Source organism: Patagioenas fasciata, chromosome 7 (genome assembly GCF_037038585.1).
Source record: "Patagioenas fasciata isolate bPatFas1 chromosome 7, bPatFas1.hap1, whole genome shotgun sequence".
Lineage (NCBI taxonomy): Eukaryota > Metazoa > Chordata > Aves > Columbiformes > Columbidae > Patagioenas > Patagioenas fasciata.
Window position 1 is genome coordinate 4,513,724 of NC_092526.1, and position 18,629 is coordinate 4,532,352.

General features: G+C 42.3%; 1 protein-coding gene and 1 long non-coding RNA gene across 35 annotated transcripts in view; one reads left to right on the plus strand and one right to left on the minus strand.

Annotated features, from left to right (window-relative positions):
• LOC139828390 (uncharacterized) overlaps nt 1–1,329 on the minus strand; it is a 30,784-nt gene extending 29,455 nt beyond the window's left edge. For 2 of the 3 annotated variants that reach the window (XR_011739930.1, XR_011739928.1), the window contains exon 1: nt 914–1,328. This is a non-coding gene — a long non-coding RNA (uncharacterized lncRNA). Of the gene's footprint in view, nt 1–885 lie in introns of all 3 variants that reach the window. The other variant, XR_011739929.1, reaches the window with a different exon arrangement.
• The window catches only part of GTDC1 (glycosyltransferase like domain containing 1), a 200,961-nt gene continuing 183,366 nt past the window's right edge, over nt 1,035–18,629 (plus strand). For 25 of the 32 annotated variants that reach the window (XR_011739926.1, XR_011739927.1, XM_071810713.1 and 22 more), the window contains exons 1-2: nt 1,330–1,387; nt 12,667–12,787. The gene's annotated coding sequence lies outside the window, so the exon portion shown is untranslated. The other 7 variants (XM_071810691.1, XM_071810699.1, XM_071810704.1 and 4 more) reach the window with 7 other exon arrangements.

Sequence of the window (18,629 nt, forward strand, 5' to 3'; positions counted from 1 at the left end):
AAAAAAAGTTCAAGCCTAAATTGCCTGCTTACAAATGAGCACTTCTACGCTTGGAAATGAATGCCTTCGCTTCCTAGCCTCAATTTTTCTATCCATAAATTGGGGATAAAACATCCTGTTCGTGTTCCAGCACACACCGGGGGCGAATTATGCAGTCGAACTGAAGGTCTCCTCATCTCTCACCCTGTCTGACGATGTCTGAATGATGAAATATCGTATTTATACAATTATTTCTAAAGTGAGTGATAAATATTAAAAGATTTTTGGGTCTTACCACTTCTGCCTAGGTAAGAAAATAACAGGAAGAGCTGCCTGCCTTGTGACATTTTGGCATTTCCATGGCTTCACAGTACTGGGAATTCAGGGGGGCAGGAGAGTGGAAAACTATTGGAAAACAACTTTAGTGAGCTTTTTGAACCTGGAAAATTGTGAAACAAATCTCTGCATTATCCTAAGTGTATTTCTCATGCAAATCAGCCTTCTCGTCACTCTTTCATAATCACTGATTAGCCAGAGCGGGAAAAAAATGTATAATTCCTCAAGTTACTGGACTTGCTGCTTCTCACAGTTGCACTATTGGGAAGTTTTGCTTTGTCAGGTATTACTCATTTTGATTTCCTACTAAAAGATAAATATTAAAAAATCGGTTTACCTCTACATACCAAAGATCACACCACGCTAAGTTAAATCAGCCTGACAAACACACCTCCCCTGGCAAGGTTTGCTGGAGGGGTTTGCGATTCACCGTGGCCGGGGAAGGGGGTTCCCAAATCGGGCTGTAACAGCAACACCTGCCCAGCCTCGCCCAGGAGTTACACACCTGAAAACTATTGATCTATCAGAAAAAAAACAACCGAAAAACACACACACCCCCCTCCTACTTACTATATAAACCGGTAAGAGCGCTGATTACCTCTCCTTTTCTTTTCTTTTTTAATTTCTCCCCTTCTTCCTCAGTCCACCTGTTTTATAGTCCCTTGTTTTCCATTCCTCCCGCCACCCCTGAGCTCCTCCTCACGGCCTCAGCCCCTGCTCCGCGGCCACCGCAGCAAACGGTTTGTTTCCCTTCCCAGCACTTCGGCTCCGCGCAATTTTTCTTTCATTTTAAAATTTTATTTTATTTTTTTTAATTTCCTGCTCCAGCAGCCCATCCCAAGGAGCTGCCCCCCCCACCTTTCCCCGCAGAAGGGGCTGCCCGGGCCGGGGTGGCTCCGGGGGGTGGGCGGCGGGGCCCGGCCCGGCCCGGGGCGGCGGGCGGAGGAAGGAGGGGGCCCGGCGGGCGGCGGGGGTGGGGGAGGCCGGCTCTGCTGCGCTGAGGGGAGGGAGGGAGGGGCCGGGGACGCCGGCGCGTCGGTGCCGACGGTCTCCAGGCGGGAGCGAGGAGGAGGTGAGCTCCCTGGGTGGGGTACGGAGCGGGGCCGCCTGAGGCGGGAGGGAGGAGGGAGGGAAGGGGTCAGCGCGGAGCGGCGGGGCGGGCGCTCGGGCCGGGGCCGGGCGAGGAGCACGGGGTGAGGGCCGGCGGTTGTCTGACGCTCCGCGGGAGGAGAAGAGAGGAGAGGGGAGGGGGAGCCGGCCCGGCGAGCCGCGCTCGGGGACGGGGAGGCGAGGGCAGCCGGGGTTGCGCTCCGCCTGACTCCGCGGCGCGGGCGGGGGCAGCGGGCGCTCTGGCTCCCCCTCATGTGGCCCCGGCGGGAAGGGGCTGTTCCCCGGGGAGCAGCCAGCCGGCACCGGGTGCTGCCGCTTCCCCGGCGGCGCTAACATGGCTGCCGGGGCCGGGAGAGGCGGGCAGGGCCTTGCCGGCACCCCCCGGCTCCTTCCCCCGGGACTGCAGGGCCTGGGGAAGCCGGGGAGGGAAGCGCGGCCTGGCTGGGCCTGGCTCCCCTGAGCCCGGCTCCCCTGGGCCCGGCCTGGGACAGGTGGCTGCGGGGGAACCGCTGCCAGGCCTCAGCCACCGAGTCCTTGAGCGTTTAAAATGCCTCTGTGTGTTGTTTTCTAAACGCAGTCATATTTTATTTTGGTTTTTAATACAAACTGTGTGGGGCAGGGGCCTTTTTTTAATTTTTTTTGTGAGCAGTTATGGAAAGAGCTGAAAAATTAGAACGCAGTTTCATTCCAAGTGTCACCATAGCACAGTTAAAACGTTAATATGCATAAATAGCGGGTAATATAAATAAACTGGTCGGTAATATAAATAAACTGGTAAAAGTGTTAGGGGGAATTGTAGCCTTTGTGGTAACATAGTGTCATGCTTTATAGACCAAGGGAAAAAAAAAAAAAGAGTTTTGCAAAATCTATAGATTTTTAGGTTCTTGTTTTTCCCATTTTAAGCTGAAAATGCCATGTGACAGCACGCTTCATATAGAGGAGCTGCTCCAAGTGCACTTTGCAAACGAATCCCAACTTTAAGGAAAGTGTGTCTGGGGCGAATGAGACTTGGCAGGTCTGCACAAATCTTTTAACACATGACTGTGTGAGCATTGGAGCTGCAGACTGGGGGAAAGAACCCGTGTGAGGTGCAAATGCACGCACTTCTTTGAAGAAGCAGGGGAAAGAGTTTGAAGCTCAGTTTAGGGGAGGATTTTCTGCCCGATGAGGAGTTGGGTGTGCGTTACCATGATTCAGAGTTCAGCCCGATAGTCAGGTAAAGGCAAGTAGTGGATTATAACAATGGTTTGGTATAATTAAATAGAGCTATTTTATTGGACTCTATTAACCTGGTTAACCTTAAATCTTAACCATGACAGGATTTTCATGTAAAGAGCCTCCATACAAAGTATAATATTGAATTTTAATTGGAGCTTTCAAGACCTAATGTAGAGTGTATTCTTCTTGCTTAATATTTTTTTTTCTCTTCTTGCAAGTCCAGGCATAGTAAAATACATTGGAAGAACACTTTCTGACAAAAGTTTAAATGCCGTGAATCCAGATTGCATAAATCAATTAAGGGCAGGATTTTTTTTTAATACGGTGCTGTTTTTCTTGGAGGTACATGCTGACTACATATAAAAAAGGTGAGACTCAGTAGTGCAACACCTCGGTCTTGACAAACTTTCTGAGCAGTTTCCCAGTATTAGTTGGCTGGTCAACAGCTCTGGTGAAAGGAAACAAACCCGCTGTCCAGCTCAGGGTGTTGGAGCTTAACAAATATGGTACGAAATTCTGCTAATTAATTTGAATTATTGCAGGGGACTATTGTTACAACTGCTCTCGATTCTCTCGCTTGGAGTAGTGCAGCAAAGCCCCGCGAAGGCAAGAACAGCACGTAGGCGTTTTGGTCTTGTCCCCCAGAATTCAGCCTGAACAAGGGAAGGAGTTTGGCATGTGAGTCGCTAACACGATACCGGCAAACATCTCCCAAATTTCAGCCTTTTGGGATTCGCCGTGAGTTACGAACACCCCATCATTAACTCTCGTGGATTCCTCTGCTGTGTTGGGATTGGTATCAAGCGCAACTGGTGCTGTTGCGAAAGCTGTGCCCGTAGCTTGCAAAGTGCCTGCGTTACAGCTGAAACGTGTCACTTGGGCTGCGAAGTCACTTAGACTCTAATGTAAAAGTTATACAACTTCCTTAATGTTTTAAAACTAAAATATAGGCATATTTTAAAGACCGTTTTGGCTGGAGGCCCATTTTAGAGTGGCCGGTAAAAGTAATAAACTATCCTCAAACGTTTCTGCTCAATAAAATTTGAGAATATGAAAACAAAAAGTTCCTGGTTGAGCTTTTTATAAATGTTCTGTACACTCTATGACTGCAGCATTTGACGTTGCCCATGGCCAAAAGAGCTGCAGGCCTTGACCATTTTACACCTCTGACCCAATCTATGGTGTGAAGTTGTGTTATTTTCTGTTTTGATCAGAGCAGTGAAGGTTTATGGTCCCTGACCAATATCCTGCCCTGGTGAAAATTTCGAGGTAGATGGTTTTTATCATCAGAACAGCACTTTACCGGTGTGCTTTCTTTCAGGGCTCTTGAAATAAACTACTTGGGCAAAAACCGAATGGCTGCTGTGAGCTGTGATCACACCAAGTGTTTCCTGATGTAGAGAAGGCTGGTAGTTTTAGAGGCTTTTGCTCTATTTCAGTTCCTCACTGTTTGTGTGGCCAGTTGGAATCCAGCTTATAGAAAATAAAGTCTATGTACTGCATTGTTTGGCTTCATAAGATCAGGATATTTTTATACAATACAGTCCTATATTCAGATTGGGGGAGTTGTCAAGAGAAGATGTTTCTCCTGCTGTAGTTGATGAGCAAATATTTAGTGTAGAATATTCTCTTCTGTTGGCTCTTTTAGTTGCAAAGAGGAGTGTTGGCCAGAGGCTTGAGGTCTTACCTGGTTAAATAATCCAGTTAAAGAACTGCTGTTTCTGTATAAACTGGATCCTGAATTGTGCACTCAGGAGAAACATAACGCATATGGTCCTATGTTCTAAGGAAATACACTGTGAATATATTTTAAGGTTAAATTTTTAGTGATATTGGTATAAATAATGGGACCTTAATGTTGATGCTCTACTTGAGTGCTCCTGTGTACTACTGATTACAAGACACAAGCCATTACGCGTTGAGAGTAGTAACAGAAACAAGGCAAACGATGTGCAAACTTGCGGAGAGTATCTCATTTGTCTGGGCCTAGTTGTATAACTTACTAACATTGCTAATTTAAAAAAAATTACCAAGGTGGAGAACAAACTCTAAATATATATGCAATGTTCTTTGGAACCTCAGCAGGTGTTTTAGAAATATGTTGGCTACCTTGTGTGGGTTTTTTTATTTCATTTTTTTCCAGTTGTATGTGAGAAAGGTTCTCTACCAAGTTTCTGAAGTAGGAAAATCATCTTAATCTGCGGTGGCAGAATTGTTAACGAGGGGCTCTGGAGAGGCTGCCTGCCCCCAGCCATCAGTAAGTGGTGCGGTTTAGCAGTGGTGAAGCAGCCTTAGTGCTGTAAGGACACGGATCCCAGTGTGAATTTCACTTCTAAATAGATCTATATCAAAGTATGTCTTAGACGTACACCTTAGCGAGCCATATTGCTGCACGTCAGATGTGAAAGTAAAAATAAATGTGTGAAGCACCAGTCAGAGAATATGAAATCTAAATCTGAAAACCATGTCTCTATTATCCTAAATCTTGGACCCCATGTATATGTATATATAGGAGCATATATGTATGCTGGGCTTTTTTTTTTTTGATCCACAGTATTTCCTGTAGGCAAGAAATCAAAGATCTTTTCAAGTTATAAATGAAAATAAGTAGGGAAGCCAGTATTTCAGATTGCTGGTATTTTGGGTATGAGTAGCTCTTTGATGTCCAAATGAGAGCTGGAGCAATGTCTAAAATTAACAATGAAATATGTAAAATTGATGATGAAATGCAGGACATGGAAGAAAGCAGGCAAGGCCAGGCCATGGTTTATTTTTTTTCCCCTGAATAATTATTCATCAGGGTTAAAACACAGAAAGAACACAAACAGTTTAGACACAGAAATCCCAAAGTTAGTGCTGTATAAGCAACTTTGATTTAAATATTTGCGTGTGTGTAGGCTTACCTATAATCAAACATATGTGCAAAATTTAACATGTGATTAGCAGAAGTTTTCTAGCTGGCACTTTGGATGCAATTGGATTTAATATCCCCTTCATACCTTAATTTTGTGGATTTGTTATTAAAAATTAATAAAAACAATGTTATTTTGAGAAGCAAAAGAGAAATTCAAGCAGCTTTACATCTGAAAACATCTTTATGGATTGTGTCTATACAACAGTGTGACCCGTCTGGCTTTGCATAGTGTTTCGGTCCAAGATTATTTTGGGGCAGTCACATGCCTTGTTTGTGCAACAGGTTGTCTGTGTTACTGGTGCTCAGTGGTACAAACATAATATTGCCATAAACACCGGGGGGATGTTTTCTCTGTGGAAATACAACAGCGATCCTTAAAAAGGTTAATATGGCCATGCCTCTGGCAACAGCGAACTTGCGGGGATTGTGGTCTTGATGCATAAACTGCCATCCAGAGGGCAAAATTTCTTTTATAGTCCTTATTAGAAGCTGCTGTTGAGGGGGGAAGAACAAGCAAGAAACTCAACATGTCCCTTAAGTTCATGCCTAAGTAGTTGGATTCAGACTTAATATGATGCAGTCTTATATTTCTTCTCTGGGATGGAAGATTTGCTGAGTTGATGTTCCATGATGGATGTTACCATGGCAGAATTTGGTGGTCGAGTGTGATGGGATGAAGGATGGAGACCTTGCTGTTGCCGTTTGGTATTTTTCTCAATCTGAAAAGACAAAGAGAAGCTGCTTCTTCAGAGAACTGAGGTTTTAGCTTTGTCCTCCTAAAGCTTAATGGGACGTATGGAATAGAAACAGAACTGCTATAAAGCCATTCTACTGAAGAAGTTCCAGAACATCACAAGACGTTGTGCACATGTGCAAGAGTAAATGTTTGGGAATGCAGAAAAACCAAAATGGAGTGATTTAGCTTGAGCAATGATGGTACGTGACTGTAGGGGCAGAATATTTGGGAGAAAAAGCAGTGACAATAGTTCCATTTCTAAGACTAACTCTTAGAAAAATATTATCTTCCTGTTCTTTCCAGATTGGTTTGAAGGGGGAAAACAAATGCTGGTGAGTTGGGTGTTAATGACATTATCTTGGATTATTTGACAATGTAAATCTTTTTTCTGTTTTCTTATTGGTTTATTTACTGACACCTTTGTAAATAAAATAGGATTAACATCCATGTTGCATTGTGAAAATTATTTTTTTTTAATTAGAAATATCTTGCCTGGTACGTGTCATTAAAACAAGTGTTTTTTCAGAAGCACCATCATTTCCATCATTTAAAAACTAGAATCTTAATCCAAGTACAGACCCTCATTTCATCTGATGCTCAGCGTCATATTTCATGTACATCTTCCTGCTGCAATATTTACATACAAATATTCCAGAAAACAAAAATTCCACAAGTAGTTGGTCACATTGTATCTTTTATACTCCGGTTGTTTTCAAAGTTTACAAAGGGAATCCGTTATAAAATGACTTTGCAGAATAAGTGATCCAGCAATATTCTGTGATTTGCAATATCCTAGTTAAAAGTTTTGCCGTTCGCCTTGTCTTGTCTATTGAATTGCTGTTTAAACCAGTACATTTCTGGGTAAAACTTCATGTGTGGTTTGAGATTAATTCCAAGTTCTCCAAATAAACAATAACATCATCTTGTTGACTTTAGAGAATATATTTGTCCTACTCTTACTTTAAGAAAACTTAACGATAATAAAAGCGTATTTCTCGTTAAGTCAGTTTTCTTTTGTTGTGATTTAAATGTAAAGATGGGATTTATGGAAATGACTGTACGGTGGTGCTGGTCTAATTAGTCATTATTTTGGACAAGGCATAAAAAATTGGTTGTTCTTGTGCCTACAACTAAGAGCGTGCTTTGTATTTAACCTGTAGGTCTTTTGTAAGAAATCTATATCTATTTTGCACTTATTATCAAAACCATTTGTTTTACAATGTTATTTGGTATACTCTTCTTTTAGGTTTTTCATAGCTAAATTTGCTAAGGGAGGCTATCTGTCCCTGAAAAAACATATATTTATATATGCGTATATACATATTGTTTTTTAAAGGAACAGTAGTAGCTGAGCTGGAACTTGGGGTTAGCAATTCTGCCATTGAATATAGCTTTTCTGCTAGTGTCTATTCAAGGATTAAATACCAAATACTCCAATGCTTTATAAAAGTACTAATACCTATCACAAGTTTTTGTGGGGGGTTTTAGGATTGTCTGTGTGATGTGCTCAGTGATGTCTCTTAAAGGTTTGGGATTTTTTTGGTTGGCTTTATGGAGATGATTTACCAGTAATTGGTATTTCACCCAGAAGTGACCCAGGTGCCTTACGAATTCCACCACCTTGTGCATGTGGAATGTCTTTCCTAATCAGGCTTAAGAGGTGGGGGCATTCAGCTCAATAATAATTGAAAATCTGCCTTTTAAAAGAGTAAATCAGGGGCATGTGAGACAAATGCTCCTGTGTGTCTTCTGCCCTCTCCTTGTCCAGCAGCTTCTGTTGCTCTTAAGCATCCTAAAGGACCACAGGACGTGGCTAAAGCAGAAATCTGCTTTGCATCTTCCTCCTTTCAAATCTGTTTCACGATTAAACTTTTAAAAGTCGCAACCCCCAACCTGCAAGTGCGGTTTCGTGGTAGCTGTGACATTATTTTACCGTGCATGCTGTGAATTTCATTCTATAGTAAAATGACTATTATATTGGCCTTTTAAGTTGGTTGTCATCGGAGGATGGGGAAGCTGCGCTTAGAGCATCTGTGTGCAATCTTGGCGACAAGTCGGACCCTCTGGAAAGCTGTTACTGTTGGGGCAGAACTAATCATTCCATGTGAAATTATATAAGGAGAATTAGCTCTGACTCTACCTCATTTCCTTTCATACTGCTGTGAAAATAAGCTTAGAGACATCAAACCTTCCCTCCTTATTTCTTTAAATACTTCGTTAAATGCTTCTTTTTATTAAGGTGTATTTATTGCGGGTGCTAGAAATAAACGTAACTACCTGTATTTCTAGGGACTGGTGCAATGAGCGTCCTCGCCTGCTCGGGCAGGTTTGATTTCCTTCTCAGGACTGGATTCCTGGGACTGGTTGCTGTTGCCTTCTCTGTACTTTGACTTTATTTCCCCGGTGAACCATTCAAAGTACTTCATATTTAAGGTAGCATGCTTGATGTGGTATAAAATTGTCAATCACAGGCTGCCTTGGCTATTTAGAAAAAAGAGATATCAAAAGCCCGCTTGGAGCTCTGAGGAGCAGTCAAGTCACCTGCTGGTTTGCTTGGCAGGAGCCTAAACTCTTACAGCCTTTAGGTTTAGAAAAGAAAATGCAGCTCTCTGGAGGTCGCCTGCGCTACGCTGAGGCCCTGTACTCTACGGTGAGCATGTAGTGTTCATTGTAAAGCCATACAGATGCGTATAGATGGTTTCTGACATGTTCATCTAACCAAGGCTTAAAAACAATCACTGAAGACTGGTGTAACCCCTCCATAACTTAATCCATTGTTTAACTATGCCTTGAGATAGCATGTTTCTTCTAATACTGGTCTAATTTTTTTCCTTACCTGTTAAGCTTCTGTTTGGGATGGTATGTGTGTTTCTTTTTCCTCCCCTGCAGTAGATATTATAGTAGTAGGACATGAACATCATTTTTTTTACCTGCTGTTAACCTGTTTTAAAGCCTGCACCCTCTTTCTTAACTCATCCTTATTCCTATACTCAGTGAGTCCATTTAACTTTCCCTAATGACTTAGGTTTTCTTCTGAGCTTTTTCTGGGTTTCTGACATCTGTGTATCCAGAACTGAACATAATGTACAACCTTAGTCGTTATCAGTGATGAACAGAATAAGTCTTACCATCTTTTGCATGTGATGCTCCTGTTAATACAAATTCAAATTAATTTTTCACTTTTTGCTTTCCAATTGGTATTAAAACCCCACTTTCAGTTCTGCCGTTAATCACTTAGTCCTATATTTTCGATTCCAACTCCGCTTCCCGGAATGCTTGCAGCCCTTCTTAGGCAACTACAAAATTTCACAAGCACATTGTTTATCATCCAAGTAATAAATGAAAACATTAAATAATCCTCACTGAAAATGCTGTTTGCATTATGATGTGAAACCCACGAGGAAAAAACTGCTTATAGTTGGAGTCCTGCTAACCTGTACCTTGATGCAGACCCGACCTTTGGTGATGGAGTCACAGAACGGGTTGTGCGCTGACCCCTTGGTTGTTTTTGGGGCCGTTTGCTGATCTTGCTTGGGTCTGTCTGTCCTATACTGGAGAGCCTCAAACTGGATAAATTAAGTTGGATCTCTTGTAGCAGTGGTGGTTCAGTTCATCAGAGTGATGTGCAAAAATCACCTGTAATTGATTAGATAAACATACACTTGCACAGTTCTCTGAGCAACTTGAGATGCTGTCATTCTTCATGGCTGCTAGATCAATGCTTTAAAAAAAGAAAACTTTGATCAAACAGATCTCATTATTTGAAGTCACTATTATTTTGTGAATCATGTACCTCTCGTGCCCTGAATGAGCTCATCTGAGCCAAGGGTTTATTTTTTTTGGCTGAAGGCATTGCAGCTCCCAGTGTTGGTGTTCATGGATAGACATAACAATGTGTGGCAGCCTAGCATTACCCAGTTGGATTTAGCCATTAAGCTGCTTCCCTCCTGAGAAACAAGGCACTTGCAGCTTCAGCTGAGGCTGACAGGAGTTCTTCCCGTCTCTTCAAGTCCTGTCTGCAGCATCTCGTGAGCTTCCAGTGGTGAATGTTGCTGTCTCTGTAAGCACAGGAGTCTGAAGCAAGACATAAAAAGGATATAAAGCGACTGGAGAGTGTCCAGAGGGAGACCACAAAGTTGGTGAAGGGTTTGGAGCAGAGACCATATGAGGGGTGGCTGAAGTCACTTGGTTTGTTCAGCCTGGAGAAGAGGAGACTGAGGGGAGACCTCATGGTCCACAGCTTCATCACAAGGGGAGGAGGAGGGGCAGGTGCTGAGCTCTTCTCTTTAGTGACCCGTGACAGAACCTGAGGGAATGGCAGGAAGATGTGCCGGCGAGGTTTAGGTTGGATATTAGGAAAAGGTTCTTCACCCAGAGGTGCTGGACACTGAACAGGCTCCCAGGGAGGTGTCACAGCCCCAACCTGACAGTGTTCAAGAAGAGACTGGACAATGTCCTCAGACAAATGGTGTGACCTGTGGGGGTGTCCTGTGCAGGGACAGGAGTGGGACTCTATGATTCTTGTGGGTCCCTTCAACTCAGGACATTCTATGATTCTATGTAGAGGAGGGGAAGAAAGGGCATCTCTGCTTCAAAAGCCTTTATTTCATGGTATTTGCTTGGAACATAACCTGCAGACCTTTTTCTTTTATGTTAGTGTTTTAGTATACCTGATGTCACCAGAAACTTTATTTTATCTGCGCTGGTTTCCAAACCCAAAGTAACTAAGAGATGCTAGTGGAGTCAGAAAGCGCCAAGGGCCTTGGCTTATGGTTAAGGCAGCTGCGATTGCAACATCTGTGCCCAGGAAAGCTGCAGTCTCATCTGCCTTCTGTCTTCAGGATTTCTGGCATTCCGGAAGCAGGAGTGTAGCAGATAAGACGTGTCCTTTGAGGTTTTGAAATGCTTCTGCTTCGATTGGAAAGCTCCTCCTTATGAGGCCCACAGGAAGCACATCTCCTATAGTGCAGCCAAATTGGTATCATTATTACATACATCTTCTTGGGCTCTCCGGTGGTAACTCTTCTCCATGGTAGCGTTCTTTGGGAGAAAGAGCCTCTATGGTTGCCTCTGGGTGTTGACTAGATGAGTGTGTGGCCTCAGCGTGTAACTGTGTGCGGTAATTTCTGACTTGGAAGCTGTGATGGGATCCAAAGAACAGTTTATAGAGGGTTTTTTTTTTTGCCTTCTTCCTTAAATTGAACTCTCCAGTGCTAAAACTTGGGACATCTGACTTGGGATCTTCATTCGAACACAATCTAGGCTAACAGGAAGAAAACCCTCAAAGCTTTGCTATCTGACAAATGAAAATTCTCTTTCTTTAATGATTCTCCCCTTTACCCCATGGTATTATTACAAAATAGGCCTTTGCCTTTGGTTTATTCTCAGCATAGCAACCATGTTGGCTTCTGAGTGATGTAAAATTCTGCGTGTACCTCTCGGGGTTATTAAACAAACTCTGAGAGTAGAGTCTTGCATCTGGGTGGGAACAACCCTGGTTCCAGTGTAAGTTGGGGAATGACCTATTAGAGAGCAGTGTAGGGGAAAGGGACATGGGGGTCCTGGGGACATCAGGGTGCCCATGAGCCAGCACTGGGCCCCTGTGGCCAGGAAGGCCAATGGTACCTGGGGTGGGTTAGAAGGGGGTGGTCAGTAGGTCAGAGAGGTTCTCCTGCCCCTCTGCTCTGCCCTGGGGAGACCACACCTGGAATATTGTGTCCAGTTGTGGCCCCTCAGTTCCAGAAGGACAGGGAACTGCTGGAGAGAGTCCAGCGCAGCCACCAAGATGCTGAAGGGAGTGGAGCATCTCCCGTGTGAGGAAAGGCTGAGGGAGCTGGGGCTCTGGAACTGGAGAAGAGGAGACTGAGGGGTGACCTTATTAATGTTTACAAATATGTAAAGGGTGAGTGTCAGGAGGATGGAGCCAGGCTCTTCTGGGTGACAACCAATGACAGGACAAGGGGCAATGGGTACAAACTGGAACACAGGAGGTTCCACTTAAATTTGAGAAGAAACTTGTTCCCGGTGAGGGTGTCAGAGCCTGGCCCAGGCTGCCCAGGGAGGCTGTGGAGTCTCCTTCTCTGCAGACATTCAAACCCGCCTGGACACCTTCCTGTGGAACCTCAGCTGGGTGTTCCTGCTCCATGGGGGGATTGCACTGGATGAGCTTTTGAGGTCCCTTCCAATCCCTGACATCCTGTGATTCTGTGGTTTTCCATCATCCCTGAGCAGCAGTCGTACATCTATTTTGTGTCCTCAGGACTCTCCAGCTTACGCTGGGGCTCCCCCCTTGCTGTGCTTGGCCTCTGCTCTTGCGTCCCGCTGTTGAAGGCTGTGCCAGGTGAGATGTCCTTGCTTTTCTTTCCCCTTTCAGGAGAGCTGCTCTGGCGCGTTGTGCAGCCTGCAGGAAGAGGCAAAGCAGCCGCCTTCATCTGCTCCAGCTAGAACCTGTTTGAGAGGATGTGACTTAACGCAGGGCACAGCAAGCGGAGCAGGTACGATCTGCGGGGGTCCAACAGAAAACACATCTTTCTGACATAAAGATACACTGCTGTAAGTTCACAAGTATGTTCTGCAGAAGAAAGAGCCTGTAAGTAATACATTAAACAGAGGAACTAGATGAAACATGAGGACAACTTCCAAATGAGAAAAGCAGGTGGCTTGCATTATTTCCTTCACGCTTAGTTTTTATGTTGGTGTCATCATAACAATACGTGACAAATGAATGCGCTGTTCTCTCAGTGATGTTTAAAATTTGATTACCTGAATATTGATGTTGTTCAGTATTTAGAAATATTTAAAGAGTTTTATTCTTCACTCGACTGTACCTAGAGTGATTTTGGAAGTTGAACAGTGTATTTTATTGCAGACCATCCTAACATAAATTCTTAATCATTTGGCTGTATTAATATTACATTAAAAAATGTAAACTTTGAAAATGTAGTTATTAAATTCAGCTCAAGATGTGAACTCTGTTCTGTTTTCTGGCGTTTATTATGCAAGTTTGGAATTCTCAGTTTCGTTTAAAGGTAAAGCTTTTTATTTGTATGTAGCCGTTGAAATAAATTACCAGTAGAAGACAACATTCTACTAATAAACGAGGGATGCCTGGAGTTGGCTCTCCTAACTGAGACAATTTAATTCATCCATCATCAGGGATGATGTTTCTTAGCAACACAAAGTATTTTCACCCGGGGCGCTTTCACAAACTTTCACATTTTTCTTCAAATGCAGTCGTGGTAGTATTTTATATGACCCAAAGTTCGTCCATCTGTCCTGAAGCTCCCAATACTTTTCCATTCCCTCTGATGGTCAAATGATCTGATATATGGAGGGTTTTTTCAGTCTCATAATAAACAAGTTGACTAGAGAATCATTTCGCATGTCAGATTTTCCAAAGGGTTCTGGGAAATTGTTTGTTGCTCTGTGTAGCAAAGCTAAAAGTTATTGAAAATGTGTTAGAGTTTCATAACACAACAGATACTAAAATATTGGCTTGGGAGCTAACTAAATGCTTTCTGATAGCCATAGCCTCAAGGGGGATACTTGGATCATTTGTAATAAAGGGATATCGTTGATATTTTTTGGTGAATTGACTAGTGTTCTGTTTAGATCATAATTTATGAAAAAATGGCTTGATACACAATGTTATGTTATCAGATTGTTTGGGTGTAAGAATTGCCTTAATGTATAGCCAAGACTTTCCATTTTATTCTTTTAATGTGCTCTGTGGAGTCAGAAGAAGCCGTTGATACATTAAGGCTCTACCTTTATTTCTTGCTTTTCTTTTTTCCCTTTGAAACACGTGTGAAGCTGATTTTATCAGCCTCGTTACAGCTCAGATTTGCTGGGGAGATTTGGTTTGCTTAAGAAACCCCCTCAGGTATATAACAGGAGTTACTCAGTACTGGGAGCGAACATCTTCCAAATGCAGTGTATTGTTTTGCTTTGGGAAAGAATATATTTTTGAAATTTTTGGTAAACTGCTCTGAAAACTTGTGTAATTCTGTTACGTGAATAGTAACTAAGCTTCTGCTTATATTGTGCTTTGAGAAGAAAAGTTTTAGTGGTTATAGGATGAAAACTCCTTTATCAGCAATGCATAGCGATAAGTGTTTGAAGAATGTTGTGATAAGTGTTACTCAGCTTATTTCACAAAGAAGGTGTACAGAAACCAGTTTAAATAATGGGAAAACAAGTTGTGGAAATACTGGTTTGATTCGTCCTTGTAGTTAAAATATCCTGTGTTGCAGCTCGTGTCAGCTTCATTTTACTCAGCTTTCATATATGCGTGTAAAGTCTTTGTACATATATGTTATATCTGTGCAGAAAAATGAATTAGGAAGAATTAGTGGGGTGCTGTTAGAAGTTTCTATTGGTGGTGTTTTGGACTGTGTGGGGTGTTAATGCATGAGGGAGTATTTACGGTTTCCCAAGAGTCACCAGCAACGTCCATGATGGCTTTATCACTTAACTGGATGCTTTTCTATAACGATGACGTCTCACAAGTAATTCCCGTGTGATTTCAAGCTAAATGGCTCTGAGTTTCTTGGTGTTTCTAGTTCTGTGAGACTTAATTACATGTCCAAGCTTGGTCACCTTAAGATCGTCTTTGTTGCAGTGTAGGTGTTTGTTACCCTGATATTAGTGTCCAGCATCTTGCAAGATCTCCAGGTGTTTCCCAGAGTCTCCTGGTGAATCGCCTCAGGTGGAAGCTGCTTTTGTCATCTCACAGCAAACACTATTGGAAGAAAGGAAGGAAGAAAAGAAAGAATATCTTAGGAAAGGACTTTACTAGCAACAGAGGCTTTAGCCTTTAAGGTATGAACTCTTTGCGAACTGCAGCAGTCACATATATCTGGTATTTCCTTACCTGTAGGTTTGAGCTGCGGCAGCTTGTAGAAAGGTCAGAGTTCTGTCTGCTCCACCTCCTGAAAGACTTTGTATGTGGTGACAGACTGTGTATGTTTTCACCTGTTTTAGCATCCTGGGATCATCTGGGAAGCTCCAGAATCAGTTGTAGCCTCTCCTTGCCACTTCAGGTGCTGGATAGAAAATTCATTGCTCATAGGGGTAGCCAGAGTTTGCAGTTGTGGTGGCTCCTCAGTGTAGTTGCACAGTCAGATGTTGTGGACATTTGCTAAAGGCTGGTGTTTGCACTGTAATAAAATGGATGTAGTCATGTTGTATTTGCCTCTCGGCATGTAAGGTTTTGTTCTGGAATGCTGTGTGTGTGAAGACTGGCTTTAAAGCTGGTAATATATTTTTCAGAAAGTCAAACTGAAAATACTTTAATATTTTCATAATTGAGACTTTATTTTTTTCCAACTATAGAACCAATGTCTAAATTTACAGAACTTACAAAGACTGCCACAGGCAGGTATGCACAGCCTGTTAATGAGAAACCAAACCTCCCAAATGCTCTCCAGAAATTAGTCTAAAGTTCCTTTATCTAACTTGTTCAAGACACTGGATCTTAAAGCTGTGTTGCACATATTGGCTATATCCAGTTTTTGGTATAAGAACAATTTAATTTTGTGGAGGGATTTGTTTGTGGTGGAGAAATGAAGGATTCCATAGGATTCATGAGCAAAATACAGCTCTTGGTTGTGAAGCACTGGCAGCGATGCTGGTGGAGATGCATCGGTTGGACAAGACGAGGGAGGGCTTCTCATAATTCCCTTTACTTGGGCACTTTCATATAGCAGAATGGTTACTTTGGATAGGCAAATAATAAGAAAACATTACCTGAGAGCTGTGTGAAAGATGAAATTCATGGCCAAACATTATTCTTAAACCATTGCTGCTGTGGTCCTTCTCTTCACTCTGCTCCCTTTTTTTCCAGCGGGGGCTTCTACCCATGTTCTATACAATTTCCTGTGGTTAGATATAGAGATATGAAGAATTGATCAAGATTATCTTTTTGAAGGTTGTAAAAGGTCTGGACTAAGTCTAATAAATAGATAGGAATTACGTGTGATGATGAACACAGAGTAGTGTCAGGGCTGTTGTAAATTTTCAACAAACTACTTTTAATCTTCATCCATCCATGATTCAAATAAAGAACATTCATTTCATGGCCTGCAGCACAATCCAAGTTGTACTTCACTAGCTTTTGGTTAAAGCGATGAACATATTATTTGAGTTTTAGGAAAGACAATTTGAAAACGTACTATATTTAGGATTTAGTCTTGAAGTTGTAACTAGAGGCTTTTGCTGTTGTTGCATCTTTTAATGTTCATGTGCAAAGAATGACATGATCAGAGTTGTCACTGGGAACATTTAGTTTTTCATGCTAAGTATTTTTGGGCAGCTCTTATTTGGAAGAACATGGGATAGGTTATGAAAGAACTAGTCTAAGAAAGTACCATTTATGTTGCAAGCGCTGAAATTCTAATTGTTTGGATGCTATTTCTGCAAAAATGGAAAAGGTGAATGTAATCTGGTGAGGCGGAAGTGTTTCTCAAGGAGGTGGTTTGGCTTTGGGGTTCCCATCTTTCATCGTAGCTGTGTCCTTTCAGAGACTCGGGAGCTCAATTATTTTATTCTAATTAGGACTTGGTCATATTTATGGTCTTTCTGTTCCATGTCGTGTTTGCATGGAACTCGTACTGCGTGGGTTTGCGTGAAAGCAAATGGGTCTGGTTCCATTCAGTCTGTCTCTAGTAGACAAAGCTATTCTGTGTTGTCAATAAAAATCATAAATGCTCTACATCACTGAGCTTTATTTCCAACCAAGGAGTAGTACATGAAAGTATTACAGGATATTTAATCGCTCTATTATTTTGAAATCTCCATGTCGAGTGTCTGTATCTCCCTCCGGCCCTGATTCATGAGGAGATCTGGTGAAACGTCCTTTTCCTGAGCAGGTTATGGGGGGTGATAGATGTGGGAGAGGTTGAATCTCTAATGTTCCCAATGTTATTTTTAAACACAATAGTGTATTGTGGTATCAAGGAGAGGACCCTACTGATGAGCTCCTTCTGTTGGGCCTTCTAGCATGGAACAAATACTTAAATGTTTTTATGCTGTTTCAGGCCTTGGCTGCTAGGCCTTGAGATCAGAAGCGTGACTGGGTCCTTAAATCCCAGTTATCTGAGAGATGTGGAAGGAAAACCCTCTTCACAACTTGCTCTCACAAGATTGTAAAATCAAATTTAGACATCAGTGGTCATCTACAGCTGCCTACAGATAACGTGGGTTTGTTCTTGCCCTCCTGTAGCTGTGTCTTTCTTTTCCAAGCATTGCGTTGCATATAAGGCCAGAGAGTCAAAACTTGTAGTTTTTCAGCTTCCCAGTTTGAGCCTTCAGTCCCACCCTCTCTCCCCCAAGCTTTTAATACCCTAATAACTAGTTTTCCACACAAATTGTTATGAAACTTGGTTACAGTTTTTCCCAACCTCTGCTTTCATGGGGTTTATTCTTTTAGGCCAGGGAGTTGAAGCTTTGATTGAGCAAGTCTTTGTATTAACAAAATATGAAGACGTTTATTTCCACGTTAATGTGCTTTCCAAACTCTGGAAGTTTCCTGTATTTGTCTGGCAATTTCTTTTTAGTCTGTACTCTTTAATGATGCTGTGATGCTTTTGTCCCCTGGATCTCCTTCTCTAGAAACTCCTCATATTCTCCTTTATTTTGAGAGCTGGCAGGTGTGATGTCCAATTCAAAGGAAGCAGTTTTATTCTTTACACAATCTCAAACTGTAAAAACAAAACATTGAGCTGTTTGCCATGAATTTTACTTCCAGGAGTTTTGAGGGGAAAAAATATTATCTTCAGATCATTCAGGAATTTATGTAAAAATTATGCTTTGGAAACTTTTAGGAGCTTCATGTAAATTTTGAAAGCCTGTTTTTAGGTCTTTTAAAATTATTATTTTGTTTGCAGGGGTTTCCGTAGACCTATAGGCCTGGGCAAGGCTTAATTTTAGAATGCCTGGCAGTGCAGCATCAGGTAGTATAATGTGACTTGACTAATTCAAGGCTATTGCAGTCCACACCTCCTCTCCTGCCCACAAATAATGTGGTTTTTGATCTGTCAGTATTGCTATTTTGTAATGAGGACTGATATAACTAGTCAGTCCTTTTCTGCATCTAAGGTGTGTTTGCGATAAGGTTGATGTAGACTGAACCCTGGACTAAACCCTTTTTTTAGAACTCTGCAGGGGCTTAGATGCTGCAATACGAGTTTTTGGTCTAGAGTTTGTTCTAGAAGAGAATTAAGAGTCTTGAGAAGACCGTCACTCTCCATGGGTCAAAGAGCAAAACTGTGGCTTGCGGTAAAAATAACACACGTGAATTAGCTGGCATTCTGTGCCTTTGTTTTCCCATCCATACTG